This window comes from Ambystoma mexicanum, chromosome 7p, assembly GCF_040938575.1.
Source record: "Ambystoma mexicanum isolate Mex_15411 chromosome 7p, UKY_AmexF1_1, whole genome shotgun sequence".
NCBI classification, from domain to species: domain Eukaryota; kingdom Metazoa; phylum Chordata; class Amphibia; order Caudata; family Ambystomatidae; genus Ambystoma; species Ambystoma mexicanum.
In genome coordinates this window covers 21,535,608-21,554,339 of record NC_090939.1, presented here as the reverse complement: position 1 = coordinate 21,554,339, position 18,732 = coordinate 21,535,608, and the positions used below count along the sequence as shown (strand labels likewise).

General features: G+C 47.9%; 1 protein-coding gene across 1 annotated transcript in view; it reads right to left on the bottom strand.

The window, feature by feature from the left end:
- TRAPPC10 (trafficking protein particle complex subunit 10) overlaps nt 1-18,732 on the bottom strand; it is a 1,566,314-nt gene that overhangs the window by 127,354 nt on the left and 1,420,228 nt on the right. The gene's annotated exons all lie outside the window — the stretch shown is intronic.

Here is an 18,732-nt window from a genome sequence, read left to right as displayed (position 1 = left end):
AAACACCCAACCGGGGAATACATATTACTTAAATAACCCAGCGGTATCTTTAACATTGCACCAAAAAGTGGTGCATTTAAAATCAATGGGAAAATCCCATAAGAAATATTCCGGTGGAATATTTCGCGTGGTATCCACTGCCACCAGCCAGAAACTCGACAAGGGGGGACTGGACAGTGGCCCTTGAAAAACAGACCCAGGGGCAATCGAATTACCCCTACCAGTACTTCCACAATATGATGGTTTGTACTGGTTCTGTTCACAATTTAAGACTAGTAAAGTCAATGGTGACTTTACATGCCCTGGGAGACAGTAGACAGTCCCAGGGTATGGAGTCTATGTTTGGGGATCACTAGGACACCCCTGTGTTACTGCACTGAGGGTGCTGTGTAACACACATACCAAAAAACATGAAGCCCTATGGAGTAAAAGACCCCATAGCCCATAAAACACATTCACAGTCAAAGGACATTCTCAAATCATGCCTAAGAGTGGGAGAAAAAGAGTCTTACTCATAGCAGGAGACTCACTAGGTTTGGAAAATTAGCCTTAACAGAGAATTCTCCCTAACAGGTGGATATGCTACACATGTTCTGGTCCTGCCAGATAATAACCAACTTCTGGGACACTGTTAAAGACAGAGCGGCAGCAGGAGGGATGCAGATGCAAGCGTGGTCGCCAGAGTCCTAGTTACTGGGGTTGTTCCCAAGAGGCAACAAACAGAGGACACATACGGCGAAAATGAAGGACCTAATGTGTATACTGGCCAAGCGCCGCATAGCAATGGCATGGAACACAAATACTGGTGCATCGATAGAATCGTGGTGGGCAGACCTGAAGAAAATTACAATTGCTGAAATGTCAGTGTGGTCCAGGGCTGCAGAGGGATGAGGGAGAACGCAGGGCCAAGATACTTGCATGGAACTCCTCAATACAAGATCTGTTCACGAAAACGGAAGGGCATGGTACAACGGGCCCTAGCGGGCCGGAAGAGAATTGAACAGCCGGCGGTTAAGTGGAAGAGGACTCTCAGCGGGGCGGGAAACCAGAGGCAGCAGCAAGCCGCGTGAGGCGTGTGCCAAAACACATGGGCAAAAGGGGTAGACTACATTGGGGACATGAGAGGAAACAAGCCACTGCGCTAAGAAGGATGACAGTGCAGATTCCATCTTGAAGTGCCAGTTATAGTGTGATGTTTGTTGGTGTTTTGTTGTTTTGTATTGTACAAAAGAGAAAATAATAAGTTTACACAAAAAAAAAGATTTGACTGTTGCAGCTGAGCAAATGTCACCCTTGCAATTAGCTGGCTTCAGTTTTTCCAATGTTTTAAGGACTACTGTCTCAGACACTTAAGAGGATGCTCAGTTTTCCTGGGCTACATTCCGGAGAAATATCCGGTAGGGAGGTCAGATCGGCGACGATATCCCTTTTGATATTCTCAAACTTGAGACGCATATAGTTATATATGCTCAGACACCACTGTGCGTCTTTCCTGAACCCAGAGGAAGGTAGACATGGATCCTTTAGTTCTCTCAGGATCTTGAAGAGTTCCCGAGAGTTTGAGGACACCCCATTAATCCATTTTTCATAGAAGACTTTCTTTGACTGACAAACAGCCAAGTAGGGGCGGAGGGGTAAGAGGTTTTTGCTATCTTTTAAACACATTGGCCTCATTACAAGTCAGCCGGTCCGGAAAATACGGCGCCACCGTTGTTTCTGGACCGGCTCATTCTGAGTCCTGCAGGCGGGAGGGGTCACTCCCGCCACGTCTGACCTGATGGAAATTCCACCACCCGCCTGCAGGCGGACATGGAAACACCGGCTCCGTCATGGGACTCCATGGGAATGGGGATGGGGATTTACAGAATTTCACCTCCAGAATTACCGGGTCACCAGGGTTGTAATGCCCCAGTGATTCCGGCAATCATGGAGGCGGAATGGTATTACCGGTCCGGCGGTAGCCTGCCGGTATTTCCGGGTCACCAGGGTTGTAATGCCCCGGTGATTCCGGGAATCATGGAGGTGGAATTGTATTACCGGTCCGGCGGCAGCCTGTCGGTATTTCCGGCACGGCTACTGCCGGACTCGTAATGAGGCCCTTTATCTTTTACAGATTTTAATTTATGGATGTCGGCTGAATACGAGCCTTTGTTTTAGTGGTTCTAGGCTGTTAACTGCCATAGTCATCATGGTTCCATATTCTGGTGCCAGTGTAGATCCGGAATCTAAGAATGCAAGATTGTCTACAACGGACGTACGCAGATTACGGCAGTCTTCACTGGCACACTTTTCTTTTTTTCGGTAAGTATTATCTTGGGCATCTGAAAAAGAATGAAGGAGTGGTCGGACCATGGAGAGGGGTTCACTGTAATATTGTCGACCAGTAGGTCAGGTGATGCCACCCAGTCTAAAATTCTACCCCCGTTATGAGATGGCTTCAAGATTTATTGCTGGAAATTCAGCCCCTCCAAGATTGCTTTAAGGAGTCATCAAACACTATATTCATATCTCCGAGCACAAGTATCTTTGATTGAGGTTTCAGTGATGCGGAGATCCAATCACTGAATTGGATGAATAAATCTGGCATACTATGGGGGCAATATATCAACAAGTTATTGACCATAGTATTAGGGTCAATCAACATCTTTGCGTGCAAAGTTTCGCAATCGACAGGTGTTAATAGGGCGAATGTTCAGGCACTTGCGAACGCTCAGCGCCACGCCTCCCTCTTCCCTGAGGACCCGTCTGCTCTTCAGATCATATAGACCTGTGGAAGGGCCAATGCCAAGACGGGTCCTGCTGCATCGTGAAGCCACAATTCTGTTATTGCAGAGATGGCAATATCATGTTCGATCAGGAAGTCAGCAACTTTCTTTGAGTGTTTGAACAGAGATCTAGTGTTAAGTAGTAAATATTTGAGTGCTTTTGCTTGTTTATCTAGCTTCTGAAACCCCCTGTTATTCCTTGTAGAGGTGTCCGACTGACAAGGGCCAGGGAGCTCTAGAGCTGATGTACTGGTGTTCTCTGCAGAGTTAAGCTGACCAGTAGCATTAACAATGGCATTAACAGTCAGCTGGTCTGCAGAGGCCTCTTTGGGTAGACATACAAGCTTTTCTTGTGTACGGATATTAGACGGATAGTAAATGATGGATGAACGATCCCTTTATGCCTAATTGAGATAGTGTGAGGACCCCCAGAGCCATCAAATACCTGCTCTTCCAGGGCTCTTATTAAGGTGTGGATCCTTGGGGGGCAGGGAACCATGTGTGGGTCTATTTTAGCCCGAATAGGTACCATTTCCATGAGGTTCAAATGATGTTCAAATATCGTTCATCACTAATAGCTGACAGGGGTTTTTTTTCGGTGCAGAAAGTCTCAGTGGAATCCCGGAGTAGAGTTTCAGATGTTGATAACGGAGCAGGTAGAGGGCGTGGGTTCAGGAACCCGGAAGCCCACCAAATAGTCAGGCCTACTAATGTTTGATGAGACATGTCTAACTCCTAATGGATGGGCAATGATAACATCCGTATTCAGCGTTAGCCCAAGTTGTAGATATTTGTTTAGAATTTTAGCTCTTTGAGACATTCATAGCTACCGGCATTGCCCTAGATACCAAAAATATTTCACTGTGCACCGAATCTTACCTTCGGGTGAGAGATGTGTGGCCTGGCAATCCGACGAGGATGGGATACATACCACCCCATCTACTCTGGCAGGCATCATCTCCTTTCGCCAGTGAAGTAACGCAGGAACCTTAGGCACACCAGGTAGGTTCCAGCAGGTTACTTTATTCCAGTTACATTAGGTGACTAGTGAGAAGCCCTGGCTCCCATCACCCAGGCAGCGGCTCTCCATCTGCCCGAGTCTAGAACCTTTACTACAAGCATTCCTTCACTCACACCATAACATTCTCTTACATCACCAGGCTTCTACATCCATCCCAGGCATAATACAACACATCTCCCTTCCTTCCGGATCTCACCACATCACAATAAAGCACATTACAACAACAACAAAAAATCAGTCTTTGAGAAGTTGCAATTTCAAAAAGTGGGAGTCCATCCAATGTTCAATATCAAGTAAATAATCAGAGAGATAAAGGTTGCCATCCAACGACACCCTTCTGTAAAGCTGCGTGTTGTCTGCATAGCGGTGCATTCTCACTTTAGGTTTCATAGTCGGATTGCCCAAAAGCTCCATATACACATTAAAAAGTATAGGGGACAGGATGGATCCACGTAAACAGTACTTTATAAAGTCGAGAGTGGGCTTGCCGGAGGGTCACCTACTGCCACCTATTAGACAGGAAAAAGCAGAACCACTCCAGAACATGACACCCAATACCCATCCGCTGTGGGTCACACAAGCATACGATGCCCCTCATACTTACTATACGTTGTTTTCTTGTTTACCATAGAGCGGCAGGATCATCCGTAATGCCAACTTCGGAGTGTTCTCAGCAAGTACATTGAATTGCTACACACACTGCTACAGGTCCACACCTGTTTAGTACAAGGCTTTACACATTACAGGTAAAATGCACACATTCTCTTACCTTCTTACTTTAGTATTCTATTTGTTTCTTTCACATTTTGTACTATTTTCTTTCCGGCACTCCACCACAATTGAAATGGTCCACGCATGGTATGTTACCTTTTCTTCATTATTTCTGATACGGATGTGTTCACTTTTGTATTTACTACAATGCAATGTCTGTACTATGTAATAGACTGGCCCTGATGAAGGAGATCAATCTCCGAAATGCATTGGCATATTTAGTCTATTTCTTAAGGATGTGTTGGCTGCTTCCTCACCAAGAACTTATTAGTGACTAATATATATATTTTATTTAGATTGAATTTGTGTATATAAACCATTTATTTCAAAACAAGGCACAGACTCGTTTTTGAGGATTTGTACCCATTTTGGATACTTTATATAATTCATGACCACAGATTTGAGTTTACAGACATTTTTTGAAACTCAATATCCCGGGTTGGGAACAACAGAGAGCGACTGTGTGGCTAGGTTTTTTACCCAGTCTTCTGCTTCACATGTATTTTTGAGTCAGGGTGTCTCCAGACTAGTCGCAGTCAGCTCCTGAACATTTCATCATTAATTTCAAGAACCAGCGAACATTACTTTGTTTCATTTATTGAATCCAGAGTGAACATTACAAAGTGGTGCCCACTTATTTTGGCTTTGAAAAGTACAATGGAACCACAAGAAACTACTGTTGCAAAGGACCCACCCAGGTAAGAGGCATTTGACCAGTCACAGCGGGAGGGTTCCGATTGCACTGAGAGACTGGAGCACCCTCCACCGTCCGTGATGGCAGTGACAGAAGGATTAATAACGGAGGTACAGCCAGGCTCATGGACTGCAACTCCCATCGGAAATTGCAGCATCTCAGAAGCTATAAACCAAATAGATAGCCAGACTACAGATCCCATAAGCCAATACGGGATGACTAGACAACCACAGAATCATGAAAAGCACAGCAAACCGGAGAATGCACAAAACATATAAAAAACACTTACCTTATGTCCGGGGGCCCTCACAAGAGAAGAAGGTGTGGGGTTGGAAAAGGTTGAAGACAGAACAAGGAACGGGCGGGTGACGGTAGAAAAACTAACACCAGGTGAGGGAATTTAAGGTGACGATGCCAGCACCCTGGGAGGGAAGGGAGAACACTAATTGGATGAGAAGCGTCCAGTTGAAGAGAAGCCGGGCTCACGTGTCTCAGAAGGACTTTACTTTTCTTTGCCCTCCCGAGAGAGAGAGAGAGAAAAAACGACCGGGACGCCTGGCTGAGAAGCTGAACCCCGGCACCCGTGACTCTGAAGGACATTTATTTTCTTTTGAACCGCCGAGATCCAGCAGGGTTTCGTTCAGGCTCTAACTGACACACTGCCTCCCTGGAAAACCGGGAATACCATGGCCATTGCATGAATATGTGCAGCTGGAGAAAGCGAGCAGTAACCAAGTGGCTTGGTACCGGTTCTGGGAACACTGGTTTTTGTTGTTTCTTTACACATTACACTTATGTTTAAGAACGTGTACTACAAGCCTGAATATAAAGAATTGTGTAGACCACTTGTCGCCTCCCGCCGCCTATTTAACAGTTTCATTCAATTCAGATATTCAACTTTATCAAAGCCCGTTGCCAGATGTGCAATGCTGCAGAAGCCATCACCAATGATTCTGCTGCAATGATCATCGCTCAGTATTGGTCTGGTGACACAAGCCTGAAATTCTTATAACCATTCTCATATTCCCCTTTTAGTACCCCACATTTAGTGAGACTATGTCTGAGACTTAACATGGCATAAGCATAATCTGCAAACCTAGAGTTCCCACGGTATTCCTAGCCAAGTGCCTGTATTTTCAAAAACTCGGAGGAGATGAACGCGTAGCGCACGAATAAATCGCGACAGTACGGAGGTGCTTAATTCAATTAAACAGATCCTTGGAGAGTCAATAGTAAAACTCTACTGGCAGTATTCCGGATATCGGCCAAGCTTGGCTAAATGTTCAACTGCTTGTGACATATCCAATTGCCTTGTATTCTGCTCAAGCTTCAATAGATACAAATCCTGCCATGATTGGGGAGGATTATCTATACCCAATTCTTTAAAATGGGACAAAACCAGATCAACCCCCATCTCTACCTGTGGTGTTCCCCAGGGGTCTAACCTCTCTCCCTGGCTGTTCAACCAATATCTGGCACTTCTTTCCCACTCCGTTACCGCTCTCTGCCTGAACCTTCAGTGCTATGCGGATGACACCTAATTTTCAGGCTCCTTTCCGCCACCTTTTCTCCTTCTCTCATCTCTGACTGTCTATCCCCCATCCAGGAGTGGTGTGCCGCCAATGATCTCTGCCTTAATGCCAGTAAGACCGAGATTCTCCTCATCGGCGCACCTGCGACAACCTTTCCTGTCACTCTCTGGCCGGCCTCTCTTGGCCCTCTTCCTGTTCCCACCTGTGAGGCTAAAAACTTTGCGATCATCTTGGACTCCACAATTTCCTTCTCTACTCACATCTCTGACGTCTCCAAGAAGTCACACTATCAGCTGCACCTCCTCAGGGGTATTCTTCCTTTCCTCACCTTCACTCATAAGCTCACTGTCTCCAGAGCTCTGGTTCTAGGCTTGACTACTGCAACAGTCTCTTTCTAAATCTGCCTGCCTCTACTCTCCGCCCTCTGCAACTCATCCAAAACAGGACTGCAAGACTTGTCCTTGGTCTCAAGTCCAGGGATCGCATCTCTCCAGCACTGAAATCTCTGCACTGGCTCCCAGTGGCTGCGAGGATGAAGTTAAGCATCCTCTGCATTGTCCACAAGGCCTTCTGGGGCCCAGGACCTCAATAACTTCAACTCCCTCTTCCTAAATACCTTCCATCTCGATCTCTTCGCTCATCCGCCTCCAACTCCCTCAGGATCAGTTGGTTCTCCAAGCAGCGAGTTGGTGTTAGATCTCTTTCTTCTACTGGGGCATCCCCTCTGGAACAGCCTCCCTGCCGCTATGAAACTTAAGGAGAACCATCTCTGTTTCCGGGAAGCACCTCAAGGCCTTCCTCTTTGCTTCTGCTTTCTCTCATCCTCTCCCCTGCTGATCTCCTGGCAGAATCTGAAATTGCACTGGTTACCTGGCTACCCTCTGATCTCGTGCCCAGGTCCTCTCCCTGCCAGTTGCACATCTGCACTGCCCCCCTGGCAACCCTTGCACTCAGGAAATGTTTCTGTATCCCTACAGCCCCTACCAGCATTTGACACCCAATGTCTGCACTTACCCTTGCACTTGCCACCAGGTGACCGCACTCTTATTGTCTTATTTATTTTACTGTTATCCTACGTACTGCAATGCCCCCTCCCCTCTGCCCCCGCACTTCTTCCCCTCCTCACCTCTCCTGCACTTACGTGATCTCAATGTCACCTGGCCTAGTAGGATCATTGTCTCTGTCTTCGCTATGTTTCCCCTCACTTGCCTTGTCGCGCCTTGAAACACTTGTGTATAGGTGCGTAATAAATGCCATATCATATATCCCGTTCTCTATACCATCCGCTTTTGGAGAATCACCTAGCATGAAGAGTGGTTAGATTCAGCAACGTCATCTCTTGCTGCCCACTAAACGGAATCTTTGCCCATAACTAACATGCTGCCATTCTCCAAAGAGACATTAGTGAAGGAACCCCAAGGTCCAAACGTATGGCTTCAACTGGAGCCCTTACTGGTAAACCCACCAGGGAATGTAGGATCCTTGCCTCCAGTTTTGGTAACCAGTTGATCAATCTTAGAGGGAAAGCCTCTAGTGCATGTAAAATGCTTGCTACTATGGTAGACCTATGTGTGCAGTGTATTTGTGGAACTTGGTGCCCGGAGAGAACGCTGTCTGGAGACCAGTCTTTTTGCTGTGTCAATCGTGAGGAGGAGCAGAATACAAAACCTGCTGGACACATGGTGTGCGCAGTGTGTTTGGGAGTTGGGGAGGCAGGGAACGAGGCTGTCTCTGTCCAAACAACAGCCCTAGCAACTGGAACTAGTGAATATTGGAGCTCACACGCTCATTGGACTAACACTCTAGAGACTGCTGCTTCTTCGTACGGTAAGCACACTTCTTTTTAAATAGCAGTGTGTATGGTACTCGTCATTGCCTGTTAAAGTAGGGGGAACCCTTGATGTTGCAACCTCCCTTACCATCATCAGTCTCTTTGGTACTCTGTCCGTGAACCCTGACGTATCACGAGGTCTAGGCGCCGGTGCCTTGTATTTGTATAAAGATAACAACGAAGAGGCAGTTTGCAAACAGAATCCGAGAGTGGGTAATTCCGATGTTGGTGCCAAAAAATGAAGCCCAGAGTGTGGGATTACCTGGAAGCAGTCTGATTGCCTTGTTTTTAGTGAAATCTTTCAACTATGCCCCTGAAAGTGCCTAAACAAAGAACGTACAATTTGTAAAAGGACAAAAATAAAATGCCTGGCAAGGTGAATGGCTGCAAGAGAGCAGCTATACCGACACTGTCTGTTCCCCCCCCCATAGGAGACAGTGCGGAGGCACAGGTGGTGTATAGGGTCGACATACTTGCTGGGGCCGTAACACTAAGCTCTGGCCCTGGGCCTATTACGAAGAACTTTAAATCAAAATATGCCAAGCTGGCAAGAGTACCAGTTGAACCTGCCCCAGTGGCCGAAAGACTCAATAGGTCAACTGGAGTTCTATCTTTGGGGCAGTTTCTAATTCAACTTTCGGAGATATTGACAATAACTCCCTCCTTAGATTATGTTATCTGTGCACAGGGGTGAGGGGGTGCTCTGGAAACTGGTGGTGACCTGCCCCCGACTAACAGCATAGCAGCTCCGTTGGGCCCTCCTCATTCTATCTTGGAACAAGAGCAGCCTCAGCCTTGCTCATCGAATGCCTCTGCCCCTCTCTATCTAAATCCTCTTACTCATTCTCCAGCTCCTTCCCAGCGACTGTTTCCCCCAACTGGTTTCATTCCTCAAACTTAGGTTCCCATGAAACTGGTGGGGCGAATTGGCGAGCAAGATCTGTCTGGAGGAATGGCTTGTCCCTTAGCGGGGTCAAATGGATCCGCTTTGGGAGATCATTCAACGTAACTAGAGGTGGGAACCTCTGGGGATGTACTGAACTTTGCAGTCAAAATCCTGCTCAAATTATGTTGCAGAATACATACTGAGGTGCTAAAACAAGGTGAACATATGGCTGCACTGCAGGTTGGCGTTGATAATGGCTTAGAATCCGTATGGCATGATATGGCGGCCCTGGGAGGCGCTCCACAGTTTGAGGATTCCGGTTGTGCGATCAGAGGCTTGTCCGATTACTATCTCCTCACAGTCTGGTCTCAAACAGTAGTCTGTTGGACTTCTCAGAACACTCACCACTAAATTATCCAACCCGTAAGTAGCGACGATTGCAGACTAAACTAAAGAAAGCAGCTATACAAAAATAAGTCGGTCCCTGTTGTGCCTGTTAACGCTCAGTCCCCGCTACTAAAAATTCCACTATTGTATCAAGGACTAGCCAGAGAAAACTGGTGAAGCTGGGAAATAAACGGAAGAGCTGCCAAAAGAAGCACTGACAAGCGAGTGAAGGTACACTGACAAGCTTGCTACTTAAAATGCAGCAAAGGAAAATTCACAGCTGTAGGAGCCTGCTGTGAGTAGACCGGTTTTGGCTGCTCCTTGCACAGAGGAACCCAAAGGTATATTAATAGAAGTGAACTCCTTAGAACTTGTGGTAAAATCCCGGCTCTGCGTATTCTTAGTTCTGCTGACTTCGAGTATGTGGAACCAATGAAGGGAGTGGGCATGAGGAGCTCCTGGTGCACTGCGGTCTACCTGTTACAGCATGCCTGATAAGAGCACAAGTTGAATCATTGGAATTCCTGGGTTATGAGCTGGATAAGGTGGTTTTTCCCTTGACAGAAGGTAGGTGTTGCAATTGCAGTATTACACCTATAAGCCTTGCTGTGGCGGTTCGTATCCCTCAAAGTAGTTGTGCCCCACCTCCAGCTACCATAGAAAATGGCCAAGGCTGGAAATGGCTCTGGGCTACATTTGCTAGTGCAGAGGGTACGACAATGAAAATGTACCCTGGCTTCTTGGAACACCAGAGGCCACTGCTATTTCCTTCAAAAAGGCCACTCACTGGATTTTTTTATTACAACATGCTGCAACCCCCTCTTACCTCGGACCCAAGCCGCTTCAGGTATCCCCTTCTCGAGTCTGTTTTTAGGTCTCCTTTGTTAGTTGCCCACTTGCTGCTTCAATAACTTTAGACATCGGAAGTAATCCAAAGGAACTCTTCAGTATTCACTGTTTATCAAGACTTCAAGCCCTCGCCGAACTGCCTCTAGCTAGGGCTGCGATTTTGGACTCGAAAGACCTTCCAGGCGAAGAAACCGCCCCAAGAACCTTGAACTAAGCCCATGTTGCACTACCCACTTATTTTTCTCCCTTTAAGTGACTTTCCCATATGCGTTTGCAGAGTAAATGCATTACCGTATGACCTGTTGAAAATTGCATGAGTGCGCAATTACCGATAATACGTTAACCTTGTCTTTTCCCTTTCTAACGATGCTACAAATGTAACCGCGAACAAATACAGAAGGGAGAGTGTTCTACTGTAAATGTCTGTATTTAACGTGATTCTGCTGTAAATATAATAATGAATAATTATAAATTTCATATAAATATGTAAGTGCTTCTTTGTTGTGCCTGTCCAGCTAAGATTCAGTGTACTTACCTACAGCCCACCAATTCCTCTTAAGATAAGCCTGACTGCTCTGCCACTTTACCAAGGTTCTGAGCTAGTACAGGCTGATACTGAGAGTTGGGAATCTACAAACCACTACGATAGCTTACTCAAGTCTTACTGCCAGTAGGACTTTAGGAAAACTCCCTCAACACCCATTCAAATTTAACTACACTGGATACATATATAAAATTGCAACCTCTCATTAACTTCGCCGCACCCCCAGCTACAAATATGGCACGCGCAACATGAACCCCTTTTCTTCATTGGGTCCCTTCCTGACCAACCTAACACCTTGATCCACCTGGAACGCCCTACTTGTTGTTCCATTTCCTACCCTCACTGTTATGAAAGACGTTCTTTTTGCTGCTTTCCTCCAAAAGACTTCTATGGGGCACCCTTCCTTTATGCTTTTTTTAGACTGCAGACCTGACTTTTGGAGGGAAGCAAAGCCTTCTGCTTTACTTCCCTTGCTGTTTGCTCACTCTAATGGCGAACTGACCAGTCCATAAGATCATCAGTACTGGGAGACTCTCCCCTTCATGAATTTCTTGAAGCTACACACATCACCTTAAAGTGAAGTGCAGTTAGGATACTTGGCATCCTTATAACTTACTTCTGTGGCTTTTTGGTTAAACATGCAATGTGTCCAGGATACGCCGGTGGCAGCCCAGGATACGCCGGTGGCAGCCCAGGATACGCCGGTGGCAGCCCAGGATACGCCGGTGGCAGCCCAGGATACGCAGGTCGCAGCAGATATTTTTTCTATCGTGCTTTCCATTGATGGGCATGGGCGAGGTTCCAGTCCAGATCTTGGAGAAAGTAAGTAATTCTGCAGCCACTTTACAGATCATTGCTAGAGCCAAGAACCCTACAAAGAAGTGCAGCTGCTGACGACACGAAGACAAAGGGTGAAACTGACCAAATTTGCCTCAGCCAAGTCCAGATTAGGCTCTGCTGAGGGAGGCAGGTTGTTTATAATGGGTGACGGATGGGGCATAAAACACCCATTTTGGATGATCCGCCACCAAGCCAGCCTAGTAAAAGCACTGAGCACTCTCCCCTCAGCTTCTACCTGGAGGGAACCAGCAACTGTGACCTAGACTGGACTGCATTGCTGGAGCCAGTCTGGTTATGTTTTCGGCCTCTGGCACTGCATTTTGTACTGGCCATTTATGATAAAGCAAGCAAGCTAACTTATTACGTGGCAAGTCAAGCCAGTCTAGACATTTATTAACGTGGCATGACATTTACTGGGCATCTACGAAAAAGCCAACATACGTGTTATTACGTTGGACAGGTTTTCTTATCGTGGCATGGCATTTGCAATGGAAAAGCCAACATACGTGTTATTACGTTGGACAGGTTTTCTTATCGTGGCATGGCATTTGCAATGGAAAAGCCAACATACGTGTTATTACGTTGGACAGGTTTTCTTATCGTGGCATGGCATTTGCAATGGAAAAGCCAACATACGTGTTATTACGTTGGACAGGTTTTCTTATCGTGGCATGGCATTTGCAATGGAAAAGCCAACATACGTGTTATTACGTTGGACAGGTTTTCTTATCGTGGCATGGCATTTGCAATGGAAAAGCCAACATAAGTAGAGAGAAATGGTTTACTGTGGATACTGGTTGCATCCATAAAACATACGTATAATCATAAAAACACAGCACATGAGCACAAAATAGCATTCCTAGGATTAAAAGCACAAAAGTTAATAAAAAAACATTTAATCATAATCACTTAACAATCAGCATCATTGAGTAATCCATTGAGCGTAGAATGTAAGAAACGTGCAAATGTAAAGCACTAGTGACAACTTTGGCTGATAATGGCACTAGAAAAGCAGGACGCCATTGCCCGTGACCTGAGCCCTTCAGACAAACAAAGATAATGGTTGCGTAAATCATTGTATAAAGGGCAAAGAATCACTAGATGGGCCAGAGTTTCAGCAGCGCTGCAGAAGACATGGCAGCCCATCGCCTGGTTACTGCTTTAACATGCAGAGCATTAAACCTGGCACGTGTCAATAGGGACCTGTGATATGGATTCATAACAAACGTAGGATATGTGGCCACCACGTCAAAGGGAGAAAGTGACAGATTAAGTTGTACCGTATACTCATGAAGACTGATCTTCTCTGTTCTTGAACCAGTGTTCCAGGATCAGGGATTTTAATGCGGAAATGGGAACCGTGGTGAAGCTCGAGGGTTTGTTAAAATAAGAGCCTATACCCACAGATTTGAAAGTCTATTTAGTATATGCCAGCCACTTAATTCTTTGATAATTGCCCAGCGTTAAAAGATGCCTCAGCAGAGATATTGTCAAACAGTTGGCATCCGCACACGACAGAGAATACAAGAATAAAACAGGTTTTAACTGCGGTGTGCTGACAAACACCTGTCCCGTCTCAAAATGTGTGATGGTGGCCGCATAAAAGACGGGAGAGGAAAGGGGTTTCCACTGCCTGAAGCCCTGTAAGGCTCCTGTGTCCCATAGTTCAATGCCATAAGTGCCCACTCTCAGCCCCTTCCCTTTGTGGGCTGTGAGCAAATGTGACACTGACGATTCATGCAAATTGTTCACAAATCTAAAAAGGCATCCTATAGCCCATTTAACTTTTAATCTCTTTGCATGTATATTACCCTTCCATGCGAGTCGGCTATTAAAAAGCATCCCTAGATATTCCAGGTGCTTACAAAAAGAAAGTTTGTGATCCTGCAGATGAACCCTCAGATCATATTGCCTACCAGATGAGATGCACGTAACATCGCATTTTTCTTTGTTCACCTTAAGTTCGTCATAAAATTCACACAGCCATTTACTAGAATTTGTAAGGACTGCAGTGTTCTAGCTAAGAGAGCAGCATCTTTCACTTAACTAAGGACCGGCATCTTCCTCCCTTTGCACTATGGAACATCAGCATCCAGTTTCTCCAAGCACATTGGAAGACGATTCAAGAGCAGAGGGGCCAGTACGCAGCCCTGACAGTCTCCCTTCTTCACGGCTATACAGTGACTGACCTTACCATCGTTCCCATAACAAATTTGTACCCTGGTGTCGGCATGGAGAGCTTCTACGACTCACAGCAGGGCACGGGAAACACCCATCTTATCCAGCGATCTCCAAACAAGACTCCTATTTACGTGGTCAAAAGCAGAGCTTGGATTCATAAAGGCTGCGTAGGTAGGAGTTCCCAGGATAGTAACATACTTCGATATAACCTGGTAAACGTTAACACACGCATTAATTGCACCCAGTCCAGGCCTAAATGCCAGTTGCGTGACAGATAAAATATTCTTATTAAGGGCCCAGTCCTCCAGTCTCCTCATAGTGACACCAGAGAATATCTTTAATGTTACCTCCAGGAATGTAATTGAACGATGAGGAGGACAGGGTTGATTTCTTCCCCTTTTTCAAAATGGGGACAATAGTTCACACTTTTCAATTCTCCGGAAAGGAGCCGATGGACAGCACAGCATTACAAGCCTGTGTGAGGAAGGAAGCCCAGAGATGTGCACAAGAGTGAAAAAGATCATTCGGCTCCAGGCGCTTTGAGGCTTTTCTGATGGCCAATCAACAATACTACTTACTGGAAAAAGATTCCATAGTAAAAACGACCAGTCTCAATATTGATGACATTACCATCATCGCTGCTAACCCTATAAAAGTGGGGTAATGGTCTTCCCAATCTTGTGCCTTAATATGAACATCAGGTGCAGAGCCCAAATCTAGACTGTTTGAATTCTTTGCAATGATCTTCCCGAAACTCTTGCTGTCCTGGCAAAAGGCTTCCCAATGACATCTGGCAATCTCCTGCTTCCTAGCGGCTATTTCCCGTTTGTATTCCGCTCATCTTTGTCGAATTATAGACAGATTCGGGCGGTTAGTCTTTAGTGCCCTGTGATGAATTGAGTGTATTCATCCCTTCCCCCCAAGAAGGGGGGGGGGAATCCCCCTTTGAGGCAAGGGCGGTGAGCCCGCTCTTCCTCCTTTCTATTTCCCCCCCATGTCCCCCTGCCTTGGGAGTCTTTGTCCCTTAGGGGTCTCTCCCAGAGAGGGCCCGCTTGCCCAGGCCCCTTGGGAGGGTCTTGAGCAGGCTCACAGCCCTTGCCTCAAAGGCAAAGAGAAGAGGGGCGAAGAGAGAAGGGGGGGAAGAGAGAAGTGTGGAAGAGAGAGGGGGGGGAACGAGAAGGGGGGAATGAGAAGGGCAGGAACGAGAAGGGCAGGAACGAGAAGGGCAGGAACGAGAAGGGGGAACGAGAAGGGGGAACGAGAAGGGGGAACGAGAAGGGGGAACGAGAAGGGGGAACGAGAAGGGGGAACGAGAAGGGGGAACGAGAAGGGGGAAAAAGAAAGAGGGGGAGAGAAGGAGGGGGAGAGAAGGAGGGGGAGAGAAGGAGGGGGAGAGAAGGAGGGGGAGAGAAGGAGGGGGACAGGGGGGAGAGGGCAATCCCCCCCCCGACATGATCATGCCTGGGAGCAGGGACAAGCCACAGTGCCTGCGACTTTCGAGGTAGTGAAGAGCGCTAGCGTGAGACGCTAGAGGCCCATCACATACAACGGGGAGACTGCTGTGAAGCAAGAGATCGGAATCCTGTACCAGGTGGTGGCCATGACCAGATGGTGATTGGCCAGATGCCTGACGAAGCAAGCAAAGACCATCACAGTGGGGAGCATGAGCAGCTCCCCATCGCCAGCACCAGTATACGGGCAGCACCCAGAAGGGAAGCTGAGAACGGGATGCTGATGTACCTGAAGCCCATGAAGCCAGATACCAAAGAGGACTGCCTTAGTGAGTGCGGAGCCCTGCAACGTTCCTCCTCACATACGGAGGAAACAGGGAAAACAGGAGGCTGCCGGGGCAAAATTATATGAATTGAGAAACTTGTTCCAGTCATAAGAATAAGATATTCAATAATAAACTGTTTAACTGGAAGTGTGGAAAACAAATACAGAGAATACCGAGCAACCCTGTATGGGAAATGGTTAAGGAACAAGTTACTTACCTGTAACTGTTGTTCTCCAGCATGGGTCTGGCATGGATTCACATGCTCATGAATATTCCCCGTCGTCAGGCTGGGAATCCTCGGTAAAGAAAAAAATCAGTATCAGTTTCGTTTCTGATCTGTCTTTCGTAGTAGTAACCAATCACTGATCTCTGCGTCATACTGACCACAGCCAATGACTGCCCTCTACCTAAGCCCTGCCTCTGGCAGCCATCTTCAGATTTGGTAGCACGTGAAGTGGCAGTATGACCAAGTGAAGAGCCGCAGAGGGGTAGGCGGGAGGGTTCGCATGTGAATCGATGCCAGACCCATGCTGGAGAACAACAGTTACAGGTAAGTAACTTGTTCCTTCTCCAGCATGGGGTCTGGCATGGATTCACATGCTCATGAATAAAGAATACATAGCAGTACACACATTCACAACCACGGGAGGTGGCAAAGGCTCAACATTAAGCATTACATCAAACTCAACATTAAGCAATTCTTACCTCCTCACCAGGTTCACCTTAGGCGAACAGATTGCGCAGCACTGCTTGGCCGACCCTGGACTCCTCCCTGGAATCCCGATCAACGCAGTAGAATTTCGTGAAGGTGTGCGTCAACCTCCACGTAGCAGCCCTGCAGATGTCCAGCAAGGGCACACCAGATAGGAACGCCGTGGTAGCTGCGATCGCTCTGGTGGAATGGGCTCTCAGACGGCCAGGCAGCGGTCGGTTTGCCAACCGATGACAGTACATGATACAGCCGGAGAGCCATCTGGAAATGGAGGCCTTTGAGAGAGCCTTCCCCTGATTGACAGGTCCAAAGTTCCAAAGTGACGTCTTCCGAAAACACTTTGTGCGGTCCACGTAAAACTTCAGCGCTCTAGCCCCATCCAGCGAGTGCAAAGTCCTTTCGGCCGGCGACGAAGGCGACGGGAAGAAAACAGGCAACACCAAGGGTTCGTTGAGGTGGAAGTCCGACGGCACCTTGGGCATGAAGGAGGGGTGCGTCCTGAGCACTACCCTCGTGTCGTGAAAAGTCAAGTACCAGGGCTTGCAGGAAAGGGCCTGGATCTCTCCCACTCATCGTGCGGAGGTGATGGCCACAAGAAATGCTGTTTTCCACGACAAGAACTTCATCGGAGCCGAGTGCAGAGGCTCGAACGGAGGTCCCATGAGCTTGGTCAGCACCACGTTGAGCTCCCACGCCGGGGCCGGAGCCTTCACCGGCGGGAACGATCTGAACAGTCCCTTCATGAATTCTTTCACCAGACGATGAGACCACAAAGACGTCCGCCCCGTGGTTCTGGTGTATCGGGAGATCGCAGCAAGATGAATCTTGATGGACGCGTGCGCCAGTCCAGCCTTGGCCAGCGTCAGAAGGTACGGCAGTACCTGGGGAGCCGTAATCCGTAGAGGGTTAATCTTCTGTGCGTGAGAACCTCTTCCATTTGTGTCCATAGCATTTAAGAGTTGAGGACGCCCTGGCCTTTGCAAGAACCTCTCTGCAGTCGGCCGGTATGTCGTATCCTCCAAACTCTAATGCTGCAGGAGCCAGGCCTGCAAGTTCCGCGACTTCGGGTCGTGATGGAGGATGGCGCCTCCTTCCCTGGAGAGAAGATCCGCGTCCACTGGCAGCTTGATTGATGGGGACGCTGACAAGTCCAGAAGGTCCGGGAACCATATCTGCCTCGTCCACGCAGGTGCGACGAGGATCATACTGCACCGTGACCTCTTGAGCTGGTTGATGAGCCGGATCAGCAATGGCAATGTAGGGAACGCGTATAGAAACAGGCCCTCCCAGGGGAACGAGAAAGCATCGCCCATGCTCCTCGGCTGGGGAAACCTGCTGGCGAACCTCCGGCACTTGGAGTTCGTCGCCGTCGCGAACAGATCGATCTGGGGTGTGCCCCACCGTCGGAAGAGGCGGTCCACTAGATCCTGTCGTAGTTCCCACTCGTGGCACGAGCGCAGCTCTCTGCTGAGCGAGTCGGCGATGGTGTTTTTTATCCCTGCCAGATGAAACGGCACCAGAAACATCCCTTGGGCGACGGCCCAATGCCACAGATCCTGCGCCTCCTTGGACAGGGCTGGGGATCTGGTACCGCCCTGCTTCCTGATGTAGAACATGGTGGTGGTGTTGTCGGTGAAGATCCTCACCACCTTGCCCTTGAGGGACGGAAGAAAGGACCTGAGGGCCCAAAACACTGCACGGAGCTCCAGGACGTTGATATGGAGGGACCTCTCCTTCAGAAGCCAAAGGCCTCTCGCGTGCAGATTTTCGGTGTGCGCTCCCCACCCTTCCAGGGAGGCATCCGTGATCACTGTCTCCTGGTGGCCGGGGGTCTGGAAGTCCATGCCCGCCGTCAGATGCGCGCGGGTGCCCCACCACCGGATCGCTCGTCGGAAACTCTTGTAGAGTGTGATCCTCTCCTCGAAGCTGCCCGTCATCTGGA